This window comes from Rhinatrema bivittatum, chromosome 12 (genome assembly GCF_901001135.1).
Source record: "Rhinatrema bivittatum chromosome 12, aRhiBiv1.1, whole genome shotgun sequence".
NCBI lineage: Eukaryota > Metazoa > Chordata > Amphibia > Gymnophiona > Rhinatrematidae > Rhinatrema > Rhinatrema bivittatum.
In genome coordinates, this window is record NC_042626.1 from 39,100,882 (window position 1) to 39,123,827 (window position 22,946).

The 22,946-nt window shown below is 42.5% G+C and overlaps 1 long non-coding RNA gene across 1 annotated transcript; it reads left to right on the forward strand.

Annotated features, from left to right (window-relative positions):
* The first annotated feature begins 4,222 nt into the window (after window positions 1-4,222).
* Window positions 4,223-13,798, forward strand: LOC115074408. The gene is made up of 2 exons (XR_003852237.1): window positions 4,223-4,527; window positions 13,178-13,798. It is a non-coding gene; the product is annotated as an uncharacterized LOC115074408 (long non-coding RNA).
* Window positions 13,799-22,946: the final 9,148 nt, after the last annotated feature.

Sequence of the window (22,946 nt, forward strand, 5' to 3'; positions counted from 1 at the left end):
CTCTTCCATTGTTTATTGCTTGTTTTAATTATGTTCCAAAAATTACATGCAACATACAAATGAGAGAAACCAGATATAAATTAGTTTACAGATTTCACAACATCAGGCCCATCTGGCGAAGTTCACCGACTCAGAATTATGCATTAAATGTACTACTGTGGTGGCTCATGTGGGCCATTCTTTTTGGCACTACAAACTTATCAGATCTTTTTGGAAACAGGTTTTTCTTTATTCTGGCAGGATTTTAGATCGTCAAATCCCGTTTATTCCACAACTGGCTTTGTTTGGAATACTCCCTGAATCATTTTCTGGAAATGCGAGACAAAAAAAAGTGGATTGGAAAAGGTTTCTTTAACTAGCTGCAAAGTCCATTCTTCTTCATGTTTGGAGTTGATCAGAGGCCTCCTTCTTTTATACAATGGCGTAATAGTATCCATAATCTTCTAACTAGGGAACACTTCTCGTGTGAACAAGAAAAAAATGTACATTGTGTCATCATCACACAGAGCTCATAGCACAGTTCTTAAGAACTTTGGACATTCTATCTGAGTTTCTCACAGATTTATCATCCTTTCTATTACTATCTGCTTTCCCATTACGGGGGGGGGGGGTGGGGGTATTTGATGGGAGGATGAAGGGGAGTTATGGTTCTTTTGTAATTCTACTTGTTATTTATATTGGTTATTATTCTCATCCTTGCTATGAAATGTGGTATATATATCAGAAAAAAATATGTACCAAGTGTTTATCATTTTCCATTTAAAATAAAAAATACATTTAAACAAAATGGCCATGTCCATGGGTGCGGGCCAACGCATGTGCGCAAATGAAGAGAAGGCTATTTCTTTTGCTATGCCCTCATGTGATTCAGACTGGCACTTCATTTTTGTTGTAAATTGCCTGCAGATGTTTGGTTAAGTAGTTAGAGCAGAGGTGCAGGCTATAAACCAGCAAAACCAGCGTTCAGATCCTACTGCTGCTCTGTGATCCTAAGCAATTCACTTTACCCTCCATTGCCTTAGGTACAAAATTTAGATTATAAGCCTTTTGGGGTTAAGGAAATACCTACAGTACCTGAATGCAATCTTTTTTTTAAAGTGCTAAAAATCAGAATATAAATCAAATAAAGAAAAACATATTGTGAGTCTTGGAAGTTCTCTCTAGAGTTTAGTAACTTTTTTTTCTTTATTTTTCTTTGATAATCTTTTCTCTGCTTAGTATTTTCTCCCCCTTATTATGGTGGACTTTAAAAATGGACGATGTTCCTTTTCTTTTCTCTGTTGAGATAATGGATTATGGATGTATGATTTGCAGAATTTATTTTCTGTCATCTATTACTTTCTGAACAAGATGCATTTTTTGTAATGCTATTAACCTTTGGAATTCATTGCTGGAGGATGTGATTAAGAAAGTTAGTGTAGCTGGGTTTAAAAAAGGTTTGACCAAGTTCCTGGAGTAGTCCATAAATTGTTACTTTTAGACTTGGGGAATAGCCACTACTTATCATTGCATGTTAGCAGCATGGAATTTGTTTACTGTATGAGATCTTGTCAAGTACTTGTGACGTTGATTGATCACTGTTGGAAACAGAATACTGGGCTTGACAGACCCTTAGTCTGACCCAGTATGTTCTTATCCACCTTAATCAATCACCCTGTTAAGTATTTTTCTCTAAGCCACATGAGCACGAAAGTGAACCAGCCTTGCAGTGTGGATTGCAAAAGATCCGTTGCCTTCTATCTGGGCAGACCGAAACACTTTGGTGCCGATGTAATAAGACTCGCGGCAAAACAGGCGCTAGTTATTAGCGCGGGTTTTGATCATCATGCGCAGCTGAAGATGCTGCTTCTGCGGGATGTAAAACAAAATAAATTATGCAAATGATTTGTGCGCAGAAATCCGCGCACATACGGAAAAATGCATGTACCTAAGCACAGTAAGGGCCTATGTACTAAGTGGCCGCATCCATGCTCAAAACCCACGCCGATAATCCTCGCATAAAAGCAAGCGAGTGAACGGGTCTCCCTATTAAGTGAAAGTTTGACCCTGGAAAGTATTTTCAATATTTCAAATAACTGTGCTGCAGAAAACATGGCAAATATTTTCATGGATGCTAATTCACACTGGCATAGCAGTGAGATAGGTGCTCAGTTGGGCACCAATCTGGATGCTCGGGTGCTGACATAGGCACTCAGGTGGGATCGAATATGGATGCTCTGGTGCCCAGAAAGTCGCCTAGCTAATCTTGCCACTCAGGTGTTGAGTAAGGAGCTTACTTGGTCATGAATCTATATGGTCGGGTGCCCAGAAAGGCGCCTAGCTAATCTTGCCACTCAGGTGTTGAGTAAGGAGCTTACTTGGTCATGAATCTATTCGGATGAGCGCCCAGAAAGGCGCTGAACTAGGCACTCTTCTGGCCATGTATGTGGCTGCTCAGGTGCTGAGCTAGGTGCTCAGTTGGTCGCAAATCTGGCCACTCGGACGTTGAAGAAAGCACCTAGGGAAGCATGTACCTAAGCTGGCAATTCCGACGCCAAGAAAAGCGCCTAGCGATGCTGACCACTTGGACGCTGAGATAGGTGCTCAGCCAGGTGATTTTCAGGACACTTGGATGCCGACATATGCCCCCAAGTCAGCGCTAACACTTAACTCGTTCCCTGACCATGGCAGTAAAAAACCTGCATTAAAAAAACCGCACTAGCATTAACACAGCTCCCTGCATTGCCTATGCTTAGCTAATCACCTCCTTTGTATGCCGTTAGCATGCATTTGCGCAGGAAAAATCGTGGGTCTGTAAGTACTTTTTTCCCACGCACAAAGCCCTTCTTACGTCCCCGTATAGGGCTTTGCACAGGAAAATGCACTTACAAACCCGCAGCAGCTTCAGTGCACCTTAATACATTGGCCCCTTTGAAAGTCCATCTAGATTTTTTTTTTTTTTTATCTCAATAGACCTGGAATTGCCATATAGCCAAATGTTTAACTCGATAGCAGATTGCATCTCTTTCTTTTATACCCAGACAGACTGGAATCTGGAAGGGCATGACAAGGCTGATAATGTCAGAGCCATGGCAGCATTACTGGCCCATGTAAGATCAATCTCCATGGAAGAGATCTGCAAAGCTGTGATGCGGATTCCTGTCTATGCATTCACATCTAATTATTATTTGGATAAGGATGCCAGTCACAACCGTATTTATTTAGATTTTTATATTCTGCTTTTTGGCACTTCAGAGTTTACCTCAAAGTGGATTACATTCAGGTACTATAGGTATTACTAGCAAAGGTAACATGGAATAGACTTAGTTTTTGGGTACTGCCAGGTTTGGCCACTGTTGGAAACAGGATGCTGGGCTTGATGGACCCTTGGTCTGACCCAGTATGGCATGTTCTTATGTATTTCCCTATATCCCACAGGGCTTACAATCTAATTTTGTACCTGAGACAACAGAGGGTAAAGTGACTTGGCCAAGGTCACAAGGAATGACAGTGGGATTTAAAACCTGGTTTCTCTGGGTTGTAGCACGCTGCTCTAACCACAAGGCTTCCCCTCCACCTGTATTGCAGTGGGGTTTGGGGTTTAGAGTTCAACTCCATTTCTGGAGGCCTTTTGATTTCCAGGTTGCATTAAAAAAAAAACCCCCACCCAAATGGCCTGTTGCCATCAAATATTGTTTGCTGGTTTGCAGTTTCACCCCCCCTTTTTATTTCAGGTAACCTGAAGCTAGAGATTCCCATTTAGGAGGAGTATCATAGCCTGCTTGTCCTCTGAGAAAGCAGAATTCTTACCTGTAATGGGTGTGCTCTGAGGACAGCAGGCTCCTCCTCTCTTCCCCTAGGGATTGATTCAAAATTCCTGTAGCTGTATACTGAATTGCGAGGGGCTCCTCCTGCAGGATGTGTTAAACATGCTCAGAAAAGCAGGCGAAAATGTTTGAGCCTGAGGCTCTGGCAGCTGACGTCACCCAGGGGTGATGGCTACATTTGCTGCTTATCCCCGGAGAACGCCCAATCCAGATAAACAGTCCCGTTCGGCCTATAAGGAACCCAATGGAGATTTTAAGACCTGTGAGAAAGGTGCCGGATCTGTCACTAAAGTTTTTAAACAACAAAAACATTTCTAAATGATCTCACTGCCACGTTCACGTTTCTACAATCTCTCTCGGGCTGAAAAGTCGCCAACTCTAATGAGGAGCCCTTCTCGGTGAAGGAGGCGGAGCGTGGGCCGGGCCGGCCCCCCATTGCTTCACACGCGGTCTCCGCCCACGGGGCCGCCTGGAGGGCTGCTCTGCGTTTCGAAGCAGCGCCGGCGCAGCCTCGCTAGAGAGCGCGCGCGCGATCCCCCAGGCCAGCATGAGTTCCGCTCTCACCCTGGAGGTCCCCCGGGACGGCGCCCCTTCCTCGCTGCCGTATGCGCGCCTGGACGCTCCGACCCCGCCCGTTCCCACCTACAAGTGGTGGTCTGTCTTCAGCATAATCTGCTGCTGCCTGCCGCTGGGGCTGGTGGCTATTTTCTACTCCGGAGAGGTAAATCCCTAGCTCCTCCTAGCGTTTCGACTAATTCGCTGGAAAAAAAAAACAATGCTCAGATTAAATCTTTGGGGAGGGGAGAGGGTCTCCGATTCTATCTTTCGGTTTCATGACTTCTGTTTCTCCGAGTGTGCGAACTTCTCCGTTGCGAATCCTCGAACGGAAGTTTTGGGAAACAAAGTTATTTATTTATTATTTTATTTAGGCGTTTTATGTACCGTTGTTCCAAAGAAAGGTCACAACGGTTTACAAAATCGGTGTCTATGGTCATGGTCACCGTTCACAGGCTAGGACAGCATTCATATTCTGGGTCAGCACAACAGCAAATATATATCCAAGGGCACAGTAGCTCAAAACCAGGTTTTGAAACAGGAAATGTAGCAATCTTTAGAAATTCTCAACTCTGATTTTTTTTTTTTCAGGTCATCCTGCATTTCCTCCCATATGTAAGATACTATTTATGGGCATAATCCAGTAATTTAGTTGGAAAAGGCTGTAGCTTTTCATTTTCAAACAGAAACAAAGGATCAAAGTAAGAAATAAATGTCAATATTCTCTTTTAGCAGCAGGATGATAGGAGCTAGAGCAGTGGTACCCACCCAGTCCTGGGGACCCCCCAGCCAGTCAGGTTTTCAGGATATCCACAATGAATATGTTGGGAACATTGAACTAGAGGGAATCTTCACTAACCTCTTAGTTATTTTCTAATATGCTCTAACCTTCTGTTCTGTTCCTTTCCTTATTTCCTAAAGTTAAAATATCATTTGTAAAGCACGGGTGCTAAATCTTATGTTTATTTTAGCTCTGTTGCGAAGTATTGTTGATTGTGAACCGATGTGATGTTACTAAACAAATGTCGGTATATAAAAACTACAAATAAATAACCTACCTGATTATTCTTTGCCTAACTTTTTGGTTTTCTTCCTGAGCCTATTTTCTTCCTTTCCCTATACTTTCATTTGTTCCGTTCCTACACTTTTTTTGGGGGGGGAAAGAAAACGGCGTGCAAAATTTATCAGAGGCCTGCTGCTATATTTCAACTTCTTTGCAAGATGGATGTGTAAAACATCACCCACAGCGCTACCAGGCCCAACATTTTGTTAACCGGGCCCAGACCACTGCCCTTTCCCTCATTTTAACTTTAACATCGCGACGCAGTCGTTATCGCTTGCGTTAGGACAGTGTTGCACGAGATAATGGCCCATCGCGTTTTGAAAAATGACCTGTTAGATTCATGATGGGGCAAAGTGGCGGAGCAGAAGCCACTTTAACCTGAAACACCAGCCTCTCTACAAAAATTAATGGTGAACACACAATTTTCAAAGAGAGGGCATTCAAGGCAGTAGCATTTTCTTCTTATTTCATTCTAGCAAACTGTAAGATTTAAAAATTCAGAAGGAAATGTTTTTATTACTAGGTCCACTAAAGAACAGTTAGCAAAGCTTTGGGAAAAAAAAGCTATTTGATGGCTCAGTGGTACTGCCGCGTGCCACCATGTAGAAATTTTCTGATTCTTCAGCGTGGCTTCGGTATATTGAGCTAAATGCGCATATTGTGGAGGTGGCACCCACGGCCTCCAGTGCAGGGAAAGTGTTCCCAGCTAATCCCACAACAGTGACTCCTAACAGCCCATACTCAGTTCACACGTATTCTAACTTTTGGAGAGAGCTACAGACTGTGGCCCCATAAGTTATTGCTGTAATTTCTAGGGATGTGCATTCGTTGAGCCATTCATTTCATTTGTTTCATGGCTATGCGTGCACCTCCATGAATATATGATACATGTGTATTTTATTAACAAGTTACACATGTACTGTTCATTCTTGCATGCATACTATACATTTGTGAGGTACACACATACCCATGAAACGAATGGCCCAACGAATGCACATCCCTATTAATTTCTAGGCTAGATAGGAAAGGGTTAAGAGTGGAGGAACAAACCTCTAATTGAGAATGAAGCTTCATGGTTCCATAGCCACATCAGATTGAGCTGGAAGCCCGAAGGCCAGAAGGAAACTGTAGGGCCAAAAAAGCCACAGTGTTGAACGTTCAAAAGTGCGAGGCAGTAGCCTCTCTGCTACTCCTCAGCAGTGAGCCTCACAAGTGGATCTTTTGGGATGGAACCTGATTGGTGGTTTAGCTACATGACATCAGTGATGGGTAGCAAAGATCCCACCCAGCCCTTTCTCAAATCCGAAATTATTTTTGCGGGTTCTCTGCTACTGGATTAAGATGGGAGCATCTACTGGAAAATTTATTATCCTGCCACTCAGTCTGAAGATGCCAGATTTGGGAGCAATGTTTTTTTGACCCAGCATTTTTCTCTTGCTGCTTTGTATTTCTAGCTCAGAGAGAACCATAGTTGCCCTGAGCCTTGAGCCCCCTGCCTGTAGATTTTTTTCCCCCTCTCTCTCACCCGTCTCCCCCCAGCATACCTTGTGAAAGGCTTCAGTTAGGGCACATGCATCAGAGCGCCTTCCAGAACCCAGCGATCATGGGCCCTAAAGCCACCCACTTGATGTTGTCATTAAGCACTCTGCCCCTGCCAGCCAGGGAAGTGGAATGCCCAACTCTGGAACTGGACCAGGAACTTGGTTTATGGAGTCCACTTTTACCCACAACAAAAAAAAGGGAGAGGCTGGGGGAAATTGCATTTTCAAATCTGGGTGTGGACGGGCCAGCACGTATTTTACACCTACACGGAAACAAGTGCAGAGCATGCAGGCACTTTTGCACCTATGTTGAGCTTGCTGGCTGTATTTTCAAAGGAAAACTCCAAGAAGACGTTTTATTATGCACTTATGCGTTCTGATTTCCCTAAAATGAGGTTGCAGTCTCGTGGGCAGTTTCATTTTTTCACTCTTCCCAACTTTTAATAGATCATAGTAGAGATCCCCTGTGGAAACATAATAGCAGACTGTAAAAAATGAGTGGGTTCTTATTTATTCCCCTTTGGACCTTCCTGTAGTGTTAAGCTTGATTCATTTATACACTGATCGGCTACTTCCTGGCGTAGACTGATATAGTATAGGCTATAATATAATAACTTTTTGCACTTTCTGTGTTCAGATGCAAGTAATTCATTTTAAAAGTTATTTTCTTAAAAACCTTGTTGCTTTCTTGGGTGCCACACACCTGGTTGCTGTCTGACCCTCATTGGAGAGGGGGAGGGGGGAATCTGGGGTTCAAACCAGGACCCAAATTTAAAAAAAATCTTAATTTTCAAAAGTGATACTTCTCCGAAGGTGTGACTGTTGACTCTACGGACAAGTAGCATTTCAATTTTATAAGAACATGCCATACTGGGTCAGGCCAAGGGTCCATCAAACCCAGCATCCTGTACCCAAAAACTAAGTCTATTCCATGTTACCATTGCTAATGGCAGTGGCTATTCTCTAAGTGAACTTAATAGCAGGTAATGGACTTTTCCTCCAAGAACTTATCCAATCCTTTTTTAAACACAGCTATACTAACTGCACTAACCACATCCTCTGGCAACAAATTCCAGAGTTTAATTGTGCGTTGAGTAAAAAAGAACTTTCTCTGATTAGTTTTAAATGTGCCACATGCTAACTTCATGGAGTGCCCCCTAGTCTTTCTACTATCCGAAAGAGTAAATAACCGATTCATATCTACCCGTTCTAGACCTCTCATGATTTTAAACACCTCTATCATATCCCCCCTCAGCCGTCTCTTCTCCAAGCTGAAAAGTCCTAATCTCTTTAGTCTTTCCTCATAGGGGAGCTGTTCCATTCCCCTTATCATTTTGGTAGCCCTTCTCTGTACCTTCTCCATCGCAATTATATCTTTTTTTGAGATGCGGCGACCAGAATTGTACACAGTATTCAAGGTGCGGTCTCACAATGGAGCGATACAGAGGCATTATATTTTGTTTTATTCACCATTCCCTTTCTAATAATTCCCAACATTGTTTGCTTTTTTGACTGCTGCAGCACACTGAACCGACAATTTCAATGTGTTATCCACTATGACACCTAGATCTCTTTCTTGGGTTGTAGCACCTAATATGGAACCCAACATTGTGTAATTATAGCATGGGTTATTTTTCCCTATATGCATCACCTTGCACTTATCCACATTAAATTTCATCTGCCATTTGGATGCCCAATTTTCCAGTCTCACAAGGTCTTCCTGCAATTTATCACAATCTGCTTGTGATTTAACTACTCTGAACAATTTTGTGTCATCTGCAAATTTGATTATCTCACTTATTTCTTTCCAGATCATTTATAAATATATTGAAAAGTAAGGGTCCCAATACAGATCCCTGAGGCACTCCACTGGCCACTCCCTTCCACTGAGAAAATCATCCATTTAATCCTACTCTCTGTTTCCTGTCTTTTAGCCAGTTTGCAATCCATGAAAGGACATCGCCACCTATCCCATGACTTTTTACTTTTCCTAGAAGCATCTCATGAAGAACTTTGTCAAACGCCTTCTGAAAATCCAAGTATACTACATCTACCGGTTCACCTTTATCCACATGTTTATTAACTCCTTCAAAAAAGTGAAGCAGATTTGTGAGGCAAGACTTGCCTTGGGTAATTTTGCGTAGAAGTGTTAAGTGACCATTTGTGGCCCGTCTTGATAGGTTTCTAGGTTTTCTCCTTTCATGTCTATTTCCTAGTCCTTGCCTTTTGCATACTTATCTCCAAGCTTCAGTGCAAGAAGTGTGCAGAGCTGTGCGCAGCTGTCAGTGTCTGCTTATTATGCATTACTCAAAAACAGCCGACGACTGGAAAGTTAACCAAGTTGAAATGCTTAGACATGGGAAATGCAGCATAAGTGATAAACTAGAAAAAAAGAATGTTGTCCCAAGGCACTTTAAATCCATGGTCTCACTATTATTTTTATTAATACTATTTCTATAGTGCTACCCAGTGTATGTATTTAAAATATTTTATATATCATTTTTTATACTATATGTAATCAAAACTGTTTACAGTATAACGTATATAAAATCACAAAGTTAAATTTAATACAAGGTGAAAGACTTTGAGAAACTTAAAAAATAAAGAATATATTCTTAAATAAAATGAACAACAAATTAAAATCTCTAGAGGGAACGAATGAGGCAGTGGAGCTTGACAGAATTCAAAAAAGCTATATAGGAGAGGCGAGATTAATTGGCCTCATGGATGTTAAAAGCGCACTTAAAGAGAGGTTTTTACGCTCTTTTTAAATTAGGTCTTGCTATTCAGGTGTCTATATAGTCCAGGATGGAATTCGAAAGTTGCGGGCCACCTACTGAAAACGCACGGCGTCTCATTACATCTAGTCGGGCAATTTTGATAGTAGGAACTTGTAGAAAGTTATTTTGGGATGAGCATAAGTTTCTGCAAGGTCTATAGATGTGTAATTGGGAGCTGAGCTAGGATGAGGTGTCATTTAATAAATTATGAATAATGGAAAGAATTTTGAATTTGATCCTGAATTCTAAGGGTAACCAGTGTAGAGAATAAAGTACAGGAGAAATTTAGTTTCTACACGACTTGCCGATAAGGATGTGTGCTGCTGAGTTTTGAATTAGTTGTTGTGGTCTGATAGCATTTTGGTGGAGCCCAAAGAACAAGGCGTTACAGTGGTCTAAATTGCTAAAGATTGAAGGATTGTTCTGAAATCTTCATGAAAGAGTAGGGGTTTGAGACATTTCAGGATGTGTAGCTTAAAGAGAGAGTTTTTTACTGTTGGGGATATCTGGTGTGAAATGGAAAGACTGGAGTTGATAGTGACTCCAAGGTTGCGAACTTTGGATGTGATTGGTAAAAGAGTACCATTAAGTTCAAGATGAGCAGGAGGTCTGCAGTCAGACATTGGGATGGAAGATGTACAATTTCTGTTTTTGAGGTGTTAAGTTTCAGACGATTGTGAGAAAGCCAGGATTTTATGGTGTTGATGTATAAGGAAACCAAAGATTTTGAGTACGGAACGAAAAACTAGATATGTGCATATATTTTGAATTGGATATTGAGACTGTCTAAAATACAGCATAATGGTAAAAGATAATGTTAAATAAACAGAATGGGGAAAAGTGAAGAACCTTGTGGGTTCCCTGAGGAAATTGAGTAATGCGAGGATGCACACATCCCTATATGAATTTGATACTGACGATTGGTGAGAAAGGAGTTAAACCAGCTGTGAACCGTGTCCGAGATACCAATTGAATGCAGTCTCAACAGTAATATAGAATGATCAAGGGTGTCAAATGCTGCCGAGATGTCTAAGAGCACTAATATGTAATCGATGTTGGACTCAAATCCTCTTAGTAGCGTATCAAAAGAGGAAATCAGGGTTTCCGTACTGTGTCGTTTTCAGAAACTGTGGTTTGGGTGAAGAAGCTCGTTATCGTAGAGGTAGTTGTTGTTTAACTGGTAGAGAACAATAGATTCTGTTACTTTGGCCAGAGTACAAAGTGACGCTATTGGGCGAAGATTGTTGAGGTTGGAGAAGTCTTCATTTTTTCTTTTTTTGGATAGGTAGTACTGAGGTCAGGATAAACACCTGTGAGTAATGGTTGATTTATGAGGTTAACAAGTAAATCTTTCCAGTACCTTACAGACAAAACATATGGGAGGATCATTGAATTAAAACAGTGAGCTGCAAAGAATGAAAAAGCAGTTCATGGGCAAGTTAAAGAGGCCATGTGCAGGAAAAATTAGATTCATGTTTTAAAAGCAATCTCCAAGAGGTCTAGATTTGAATCTGGCAGAAGGAGCATGGCATGCATAACATAATAAATGACAGCATTTGTGATACTTGCAGATATTTAAGTCTGTATAGAAACATGACAGCAGAAAAAGACCATACAATGCAACTTGTCTGCTCAGGATTACAATCCTTACCATCATCTCGGAGATCCCCTGTGTTGTCCCATGCTTGCTTGAATTCACATAAGACCTCCTCACCACCACCACCACCTCCACAGAAAGGCTGTTCCATGCATCTTCTACCTCCCCTTTGGCACAGAAATACTTCCTGGGATTGCTCCTGAGCCTGCCTCCTTTCACTCTCATCCCATGACCCCTTGTTCCAGAGTCTCCTTTCCCATGAAAGAATCCTGCCTCCAGTACATTGATATCTCAGAGGTATTTAAATGGCCCTACCCTATCTCCCCTATGCTACTTTTCCTCTAAGGGAAGGTATGGGCAGCCTTTCACACATCAAGAGCCACAAAACCAGAATTCATAGTAACCGAGATTCTCCATATCTTTCACAAATGGGAGAGGGGTGTGTGTGAAGCTGCCTCAACGATCCTCTGAAAGGAAAGAGCAACTATCTCCCAGAAACACATACACACCCCACTTTTTTTCTCTCTCTCTCTCCCAAATACACACATACAACCTCCCTCTCTTTCTCTCCCAGACAGAGAGATGCACACAGCCCCTTCTCCTGTCTTTCTCTCTGACACACATGTACCCCTCCCTCTGCCCAGACACACACGCACTCCTCCCTCTTTGCCCTTACATGCACAGCCTCTCTCATACGAACACACACATACATAATTCTAGAGATGTGAATCGGGACCGGAATCTGTTCCAATTCAGATCGTGACTTTTTTTTTGTGCGGTCCGATCTTTTTTTTTTTTTATCGGCTGCGCCCAAGCCGATAAACAAAAAACCCACCCGACCCTTTAAAACAGATCCCTTAGCTTCCCCCACCCTCCTGACCCCCCCCCAAAAACTTTTTAAAGTTACCTGGTGGTCCAGTGGGGGTCCTGGGAGCGATCTCCTGCTCTCGGGCCGTCGGCTGCCACTAATCAAAATGGTGCCGATGGCCCTTTGCCCTTACTATGTGACAGGGTATCCGTGCCATTGGCCGGCCCCTGTCACATGGTAGGAGCACTGGATGACCCGTGCTATTTTTTAAAGATCATTTAATTATAGAAGCCCCTGAGGCAGCTCAGTTTTGGCATATGTTTTTTTTTTTTTTTTCGTTCTGTCCTACTACAAAATTCTTCTTGTTTCAGTAAGGTCTTATAGTACACATCCCATTCTCTCACTATACATGTTCCAATTTGACTTTCAAAATAGTACCAGAAAGTTGGCCATCCTAGCATAGAAGGATAAGTGGATTGACTATTGGGTCTTTTATGCACATAAAATGTCATGCCTAGCGTAATTGTTTCAGTTGATCTTCGGTTAATTAAGTACTGATATTTCATAGCTTTTTTTTTTTTTAAAGTAAATATAAGCTAATTATGATTGCTTATTCATTTGCAAGAGGCTTAACATTTACTGATTCAACATCAAAGGTTGCAGTAAACTCCCTAATCCCCTTCCTCAGAAACTCTTTAACCTACATGGGACCTTCCAACTTTCTCCTGGAGACTGATTACATTTGGGTGGGAAGTGAGTGACCGGAACCTCCTAGGCAGAGATCTCACCATTTATTGCCCCAGCCCTAGAGGGGACGGGAGGGAGGAGGCTGAAAGAGGAAGCAGAGCAACAGTTATCTGCATGGCTATGTCCACTCTAGCCCCGTCCCTCCCTTGTTACCCAGATAGCGGGTAGAGAGAAGCAGGAGAAGGGAGCAGAGTAATCTCAGGGTGATCACAACTCAACATTTCCCAGGTATGCTCTTTATTGCTGACTCACCTGTCCTCCCCCCATTATCTATTTACAGGTGGAAGAGCGCTTGGCTAAAAGGGACATCGAAGGAGCTAAGAGCGCCTCACTGACCGCAAAATCATTCAACTTCATTGCCTTGCTGATTGGGTTGGCAATCTATGGCTGGCTTATTTACTATATTGTCCAGACCACTGTGTCTGTCGAATCAAAGGAAAATCAACCATCTCCCTCTTTTGGTGGATGATATTACAGTGGAGGTAGAAGGTTCAGAAAGATGACAAAAAAAAAGTGACTTCCTCAGTATTGCCATTTTTCTTTCCTTGGTGCACCATCCTTCCTAACTCATCTGCTGCAGGAAAACATATTACAGCATTTAGTTTTGTTTGCTTAAAAATAAAAATGAAATTTAATGTAAATATGCCACCTATTTAGCAGGAGGGACAGATTTAAAGATCAGGCAAAGTACATAGAGAAGGCTTGGAAGTCTCTTTGCATGCACAGTTTGAAAGTGTGCCATCCTGTAACTTCTGAAAGGCTGTTCTAGTTTGATTGTAACTGGCAGGGTGCTTTTGTGATAGCAATAGATATTGCAAAAAAATTCTGATTGGCCAGATATGGCCAATTCTAGAACCCTAGTTACAGTTCTAAAAGAAAATAAAAACAGTTAAATAGTGCACTAAGTTTGAGTGGTTATTCCAGCAAAGTTTTTCATGTGATGGTTATTGAGTCGCCTATCTGTACTATTAAATGGATTCCCCCTGCCACGTAATTTCATAGCCTTCCCTACCCACTCCCCAGGTAAGGGGCCGGTCTTAGGGGTGGTGGTAACAAGTGGCAGGAACTGAGGCAAGGTGTGATCGCAGGCCCCAGTGCGTACACGTCAGGAGGGTGCGGAGCCACTGGGGGAGCTATGAGCACACCTTGGCTCAATCCCTGTGTGCATTCCTGCCTTATTGTCACTGCCGTCAGAAACCTCCATACCAGCCCCTGCAGTTTCCTCTGAGCTGCCCATGAAATTGTCTAATTCGTCCCAGACCGAATGCACATCCCTAATACACTTCAGCTAAAATAAAACTAAAACATGGATCAAAATTCTGCACCCATAATTAAAACGCTCACGCTCTCAATTATTTTATCTGCTTGCCTAACAACCTAGCTTAGTCCCTTCAGTATACTTCTACTGCTCTGCTCAACCTCTTATAGCCCCTGTCCTACAATTTAATTAATGCTGCTGCTCATCAGCCACGTTTTCAGCCCTCTTTCAGGCCGATACAGTAAAGTGTGCTCCAGTGTTTAGAAGCGCATTTTCGACACGCTATTTTTACCCCTTATACAGTAAGGGGTAATAGCGTGTCGAAAATGTGCGGCCAACCCCCCCCCCGAAACTAATAGTGCAAAACGGACCACCTATTCATTCTTCACAGTGGGAAGAAACAAGGGGAAGTGGTCACGCGGGCGATCATAGCCCGCTGGATTAAAGAAGTAATCAAGGTGGCCTCCATAGAGGCAGGAAAGCCCTTACCTCTACAGGTTAAGGGTCATTCTACGAGGGCCCAGGTAATCTCCTAGGCGGAAACCAAACTGCTGTCGCCCGCCGAGATCTGTCGGGCGGTGATGTGGTCCTCCATACACATCTTTTGCAGGGTCTACCACCTGGATGTTCAGACCCAGGAGGACACAGCCTTTGCAAGGGCAGCACTAAGTGGGCCACAGGCAGCCTCCCACCCTATCTGGGAGTAGCTTTTGTACATCTCATTAGTCCTGAGTCCATCTGGCTACACGCTAGGAAATGGAGAAATTACTTACCTGATAATTTCGTTTTCCTTAGTGTAGACAGATGGACTCAGCATCCTGCTGTCCCAGAATTTGAGAACCTCTGGTAACAAACCTTGAGACTAAGCAAATACGGGTATGCCATGGCCTATCCCTAGTTCAAGACACCTACAGTTTGTCTGGTGTCGGCATTAATTGGTTGAGTGCACTGTCCAGTGTGAAAATCAGTGCAAACCAGTTCAAGTTTAATCAAGTTACTTAAGCAATCATATATCCACAATGGCTTTTCGAGGAGAATGCTGAAAAGCTAAGCTCGCTGCATGGGTATATATAGAGTGACGTCAGCTTTGAAATCTGACTCAGTCTCCCATCTGCTATCAGGAGAGCACAATACCATTGGTCCTGAGTCCATCTGTCTACACCAGGGGTGGGCAATTCCAGTCCTCGAGGGCTGCAAACCAGTCGGGTTTTCAGGATATCCTTAATGAATATGCATGAGAGAGACCTGCATACACACTGCCTCAGTTGTATGCAAATCTATTTCAAGCATATTCATTAGGGTTATCCTGAAAACCCAACTGGTTTGCTGCCCTCGAGGACCGGACTTGCCCACCCCTGGTCTACACTAAGGAAAATGAAATTATCAGGTAAGTAATTTCTCCATTACAACTATCACCTAATATTTTAGTGTGAGGGCCAGATTTAAGGATGATAAAGGACATGAACTACTGCTGGAAGTGAATATGCTTGCTTAACTTTGCAAGTCCTAGGGGTGTGTTCCAAAGATTGGATTGAGAATCAATGGGTTAAGCAGAGGTGGCAACTCTGCTCCTTGAAGAGTATCAAATGGCCACATTTTCCACAATACCCTAATGAATATACCTAAAATAAATTAGCATAGATTGGAGGCAGTGCATGTAAATCTATCTCATGCATATTAATTTCTACGGTTAGTATTAGTCTAACTTTACTCCAGTTCTGACCCAGGAGATACATTTCCAGTACTTTAATGTACCTTCCTGCAATTGGGGGAGTAATCACTAATCCCTTCATTAATATGGGATTTGCACTGAGATGCATTAATTTGTGCGCACATTTGACTAAATCATGAGTAAAGCTATGTGCACACAAATGTGACTGAAACTGTGAACTCAGACCAGTGCACTTTATTATATCAGTCCCACCCTGCCTATTCGCTCTGGAAGAAATCCACTGCCTCAATAACAGACACACACCCACAGCATATGGCTTCACTCTCTGCCCCCGCTTCAAACATTAAGATTCACACACTCTCTCCTCTTCATATCTCTCCACTCCTTCCCCAGCTCATGCAAGGGATTAATGAAACCCCCCCCCCCCCCCCCACCGAAGAGATTCCAGTAACAGGCTTCAAGAACGCCTCACTTAAGTACAAAGGATCCATAGCTGTGAAAGAGAAGCCAAAGAGCAGCTGGGGTTTCTGGATCAGTTCTGGATGCGGGCAGGTCTTGCACCAGCGGCCTAATTGGCTGGAAGGCTGGTGCTCTGAGCCACTGAGGAAATGAAGCTAATGCCAAGGTAGAGACCTTGGTGTATTCTGGGAGAAGCAGCAATTCCACCCCCAGGCTTGGTACACAGGACTAGAAAAGAGCTTGCTGGGAACAGAGGAGCTGTTCTTAGCAACTGGCAAGCTGCTTAGGTATGCTGTTGAACCCAGATCCAGACAGCTGTGATAAATGAAGTTGTAATTGGAGTTCATCAAATTGCAAGAACCAGTTTTCTTATGTGAATTACCTGAGGTTAGAACTGAAGGTACTTGGAACTGTTTTTAGACTTGTATATATTATAACATACAGTTTCCACCTCAATTGAATCCTTGCAATAAAGAGAATCTGTATGCTTGTGATATTATTCCTGTGTTTAAATAAAGCCAGGCTTTGAATCTGAAAGAGATTGTGTTTCACTGTACTGTGGCTGAGAACCAAGCACACTAGCAATGCAGCAGGAATCAAAATGGGCAGACTTTATGTACCTAATGCTCCTTATCTGCCATCATATTCTATGTTTAATTATATTGCTCGTTTAAAGGTCCTGCCAGAATCTCCTTAATTAAAAGTGCCTGTTGGCAATCCTATCCTGGTCCTCTCCAGCCAGTGGTGAGACACTTGGCAGATATGTGGTTCCCCTCTTGACTTTAGGACTAGACCTGTACCTAGTTTGCCTATGAGTTAATCTGGCCCTGTATGGAATGACTAGTAATGTATAGCCTCAGTCCCCGGCCCTTGACACCACGCACAAATCCTAAAACTAGAATTGGAGATATATATCAGCTGCTTGTGTTAGTTTCAATTCATATGCAATGGTCAATGTGCTACCGAAAAGGCCGAATTAATATTATTTACACAGAGCTAGTTACACATTATCCAGTAAGTCCCGAACATTATTGATGAAAACGGAGGCAGCCGTTATTCCAAGCAATGCCCTGGAATACCAAGAGCAAACCTCACATCGATTGCAAAAGATTGCAACATTCTTCCTGGAAATTGTTGGTATGGTGAAATTATATTCATTGTAAGCATACTTTTGTACTGTGTGCTGGATACGTTATATAGGTCCAGGGCAGAAGAAGACTGGTTGACCAAGAGTTGTACTCCATGGCTCAGAAGCACCCTAGCCAATCGGCTTTTTTGATTATTGTGAGAACATTTGTCTCAAGCATATTTATTATTAATAATCATTTGTATAGTGCATACCAGATGTACACAGTGCTGTACAGAGACACACAAAATACAGTCCCTGTTTCTTAGAGGGTACAAGGCACATAGAACAAAATACAAGCCCGGTTTTAAATTAAGAGAGAAGCTGCGTGATTGCATTTGCTTGTAACTTGTCCAGTTTTCTTTCATTGTGTTACATCAGCTTCAATGGTTCATGGGATCCTTATGGGTTTAGAGGGAAATACTGTGAAAATTTGTTCCTAGTTTGAATTGTAGTTTGTTTTGCTTTCATGTATTCACTGTTGCTTTATCTCTCAGGTTTCTACTTGATGGAGTATCATATAAAATATAATAAAGTTCCCTTAACGTGTGCAGGGTTGGTACCCTAATTAAGCAGAAAAAAAAATGTGCAGATTGGTGGTTTTCAATCACTTAAATAAATAACATTTAAATTCCCTGGAGACAGGGGGTCATGATTTCTCTTTTGCAGAAGATGCATGTTTCTGATCACAATAAATTGCTAAGGGAATGGGTGGGACAAGTATTCTTTTAACTCTAAAAGCAGGGAAGTATGAATCCTTGTACATAAAAATTGCCCACTCAATGCTGCTAAGTCCCTATCAGACCCAGAGGGACATTTTATTGCTATTGAATGCTCGCTCTATGACAAAACAGTTTGTATTAGTTAATGTCTATAGGCCAAATAATGAGCAGAAGCTCCCGGGATTTTTCAAAACCAGCCCATGGGGACTATGTCTGACTTCTTTGCGTGTTCCATGCAATGTCTGTTTCAACAGTTCCCAAAAGCATGACAAACTGACCTTTCAGAGGTATATCATGTGACCTGGAGCCTGACAGAACTAAAGCAAAATATCTTCAACATATATTTCACATTTTTTCCTAACTAATGGTGCACACCCAAGACCAACGGTGAGCTGCAGGCCCCTTCCATCCATTCAATCAGTTCCACCCCCCAAATTTGATCACATCTCATATATATATATATCCTGGTTTCCTAATCTATTATTAGAGACTCTTGCCAACCAATCAGCTCTTGAACCAGTTGCCAAGTAATGCTAGCCAGTGTCAGTCTCAAACACAGTCTTTCAGATAAAAACACCCACATACACTCTTTTAAACACCCACTTTGAGCTTGAGAAAGTGTGTGGGAATGTCTCTCTGACACAGACACCCAATACACATTTTCTGTGTCTTGTCCAAGAGAGAGAGTGTGAGTGTGTGTGTCTTTCTGTGTCAGAGAAAAAAAAAAGTCACACTCAGATACAAAGGGCCGGATATTTAAATCACGTTTAGTGCTAGATAGCTAGATAAATAGGACTTAACCAGCGATATAGCAGCCACTGAATATCTGGTTTTCTGTGCGGCTAACTTAGAAAAATGGTTAGCTTTCAAATATCTACCCCAAAGTGGGGCAGATTTTCAAAGCCTAGGCATGTAAATCCAGGTGGATTTACACGCGCCGGGCCTATTTTCAAAAGGCCCGGCGGTTCGCATAAAGCCCCAGGACGCAAGCAAGTCCCGAGGCTTGAAAAATGGGCGGGGCAAGAGGCCTCTCCACTGCTGCTGGGCCAGGATGCAGGCACAACTTATGAAATAAAGGTTGGGGGGGGGGGGGGGGCAGAAGGAAAGTTCCCTCCGAGGCTGCTCCGAGTTCCCCTGCTCTGGTACCACCGCATCCTTATGTAAAGTTTTTTTAGCTTGCTGCCAGCCCTTCTCCAGCCTGCCCTTTCCCATTCCCACCCCTTCTTGGCACCCCCACTCTCCAGAAGACTCACTGGTTCCTTAGCCAGCCACCCCTTTCAGAGGTGAACCTAGCAGACAGTAGCCTCCCCAACAGTGTACAGGCACTTCCCCTTGGCTCACTCCATCCTTTTCTGTATCTTGCTTTCATTGCATTCCCATTGACTATGTGTTACAGAGTCTGCTCTACCTACTCTAGGGGAGGGAGGGGACAATCCTACGCTAATATTCTCTATCAAATTTCTTTTGCATCCAACAGTTCAAGTAACAGTTTCTGAGATACAGGGTAAAGAGGCAGATGAGAGAATAGTTATGTTTTTTGTATTTGTTTTATTTTATACAGTTTTATTTCTGTTTTTGTTGTACATCACTTTGGGTGATTTTTAATCTGTAATGTGATTTATAAATACTGTTAATAAAAACAAGCTGGACGGGGGAACCAAGATGGCCACACGTATTGAGCCCTAAGCAGGAGCGCTCTGTCGTTTCACTTTTCCTGCGGAAAAGTGCCTGCCAAGAGGAAGGTTTCCATTCATGCCAGCTAATCCTTGCTCTACCTTAACAGTGGCTCTTTACGGTCTCTTCTGCCATCAATATATACGGTTGGGTTTCTGGGCCCCCTCCCCCCCTACCATGGCTCTATTGGCCTGCCTCCTTGCCCCCCCCCCCCTCCCAACACCCTTCAGGCAATATAGGACTGATCCCCTCCTCTCCTCATCACCGTGGAGGCGGGAAACATTCCTGCCATCTCTTTTCACACCAGTCCTGGCATCCTGCCAATGTCTCGGTCACGGACGTTTTCTCCTCTGTTTGTATTTGACTATGAGAAACATTTTCCTGCATCCCCCACTTACACTCCTTTCTCGTGGCTGTTAACTCCCTGTGACTTTTCAAGTTTAAAACTTTAACACTATTAATTGCTGCTACAGCAACTAAATCATCAATATCCCCAATAGAGGAGTCCCTGGGTTCCCCCGTGACCCAATTCTGAATCCCTACACACTTGTGCAAGTCTATTACAAGTGTAAATTGAGACTGTGCTGCAATTCCTGGATCTGAAGAAGTTCCCTGCTTCTGGAATTAGGCAGACAGCAGTTCTTCACTGCAAGGGCAATCAGACAAAAGCAAACAGTTCCTGACATTTGCCAACCTTCTCTGGAAGAGACAGCTAATCCCTGAAAATCAAATCAGAATTTTGGCCTAATGCTATAAACGTGCAGTGTCTATTTGATTCAGTAATTGTTCTGGAACATTAAACTGTTTATAACTAGTCCAGCCAGACATACTGTCAAAAACTTGGACACCAGGAGTAGCACTAGACTTACAAAGGACACATTATTTTTGTCACTTTCTGAATATAACTAACACTCTGGAAAACAATCAATCACTAGTGCAGTCCTCAATATTGTGTTACCATGATATAATATGAACATAATCCTGTTCATGATGCCAAATGGGCACAGTGGCTGTGTGAAGGTATATTTTATATTATGTCATAGAACACTCTACACACAATCTGGTAGAGCAAAATGTAGTTTACTAAATTTTGTAAATACATGGATAATAAATCAGCAAAGTAATATAAACATTGAACAGTATCACAGTAAGCTGAACATAACTCAAAGGTAAATAAGAGACAGACTGATTAATGTTCTAGCTTTATTTCCAAGAACAGAAGACCTGAACACTTCCCTTATACACCCTCCTCTATATAAGCCAGCATTCATAGGAAATCTGGATGACTGCAATCCGGGGTTTCTGAAAGAACTACTTGCTCTGTGTTCTTCTCAGCTCATCCAAATAAAATAAGTAAATGCTATGCTTTATATATCCCTCTCTGCAACTTAGGTGCTTCAATTTGCACTTTTACCCAGGAAGGAATTTTAATACCAATCTTTTGATCTCCCATTTGGTAAGACATCAATTGTTTAACTTATCAGCTTATTGGTATAAGTACTAGTCTTTAGTATTTGATCTTCCCAGGTGATAAAGAAATACCAAATGGCATAGCCTTTGATGTCCCCAGAGTTACCAGATGTTCCTTGGGGCTATCCCAGCTCTTTATCAGCTCATTGTTGCCAGACTGTCTCAGGAATGAAGGGAATAGTGATAGTGTCATGCCTTTGTACAATCTTTGTACTTAAATCACATGCAATGTATTGATTCACACTCAGCCATTAGAACCTGTTTTGATCCATAGCTGTCTATTTGCGGTACAAAGTCCTCCAGAGATCTGTCTGTCTATAATGATCTTTCCACACCCGGCCACAAAGGACAAGGGCTAAAGACCTGCGATCCCCACTCTATTTCCTAAATGGGGCAAGCACCAGTGATAGTGAAGCAGCAGTCACCAAGAGATTTTTCAGAGAGCCAGTATTTGTATATTGTTTGTAGGGAGGTTTTTTGATTCACCTCTTCCCACCGCAATCCCATGTTCTAAAGACTTTTCCTGGCAGAGAAGTCACCTGTACCAACAGCGAGAAGGACCAAGATCTTGGAGTTTCCCAGTTCAAATTCCACCCCCAAGGGACTAAGACAGGCTGAGCAAGTGTGAATAAATTGAACTCAAGTAGGACTTGTTGTGTTGGAAGATTTCCATTTGGGCTGCTGGGAAAGCTTTGTGCACTTTAACATCACCATGGGAAGCTTTACCCTGATACCCGAGATAAAGGACACCTACCCCGGAGAGACAAACATCTCTGTACATCAGTCAGCTGTAAATTCACCTTCATGAAAAATGGACTTTAATGGTTAAAGAATCAGTAAACATTTAACTTAACATCCAGTGCCTTGTCCCAGCATCTAACACCACACAGAGAGAGGGAGAGAGAAAAACACACCATCACCTAGGCCATAAGCGAGAGCTTCCTCCCCACAAAAAGGATTCCAGCCTTAGGACAGAGAGTAAAGTTGTGTGAGAAGTTACATTGATTTTTGCAATTGTGAAATCTGTAGTATTATTGTTGCACCATTTGAATAAGCTAGTACAAAATGGGGAACTGTCAGTCAGTCTGTCTTCAAAACACAGCTCAGGTGGAGTTATTTATGTAAACCTGTCCTGCCAAGGGATCACTGGCAAATATAGGTGGTTTTAAAATATCATTCCTTAGCTTAGCCCAGGGCAGGCCAACTTTTCATATATACCAAGAGTCAAAAAGATCAGCCTACACAGTGGCAGAAAGCAGAGCAGGAGGGCGGGGGATCTCCCTTTTCACTGGCATTCAAGAGAACTAGGTCTTTCTACCCCCTCCTTGCCTCCACCAGTTTCTCCCTCTAACCCCACCAGTCTCTTTCTTTATCTAGATCTGCCTGCCCTGGCCCCACCAGTCACCCACTCTATTCTCTAAATCCCCCATCTTTAGAAAGGTATGCTATGTCATTGTGCTTGGGTAGGTTTTTTGTTTGGGTTTTTTTGTTTTTTAATGTTTTTTTTTTTTGTTTTATTTTGATTTTGGAAAATAGTACATGCGATTTGCAAATAGTCCACACTATTTGTTATTACCACATTGTTGCAAGGCTCCCCAAAGCACAGGACCCACTCATGCATCTGTTTTTCAGGATATCCACAATGAAGATCCATGGGAAAAGATTTGC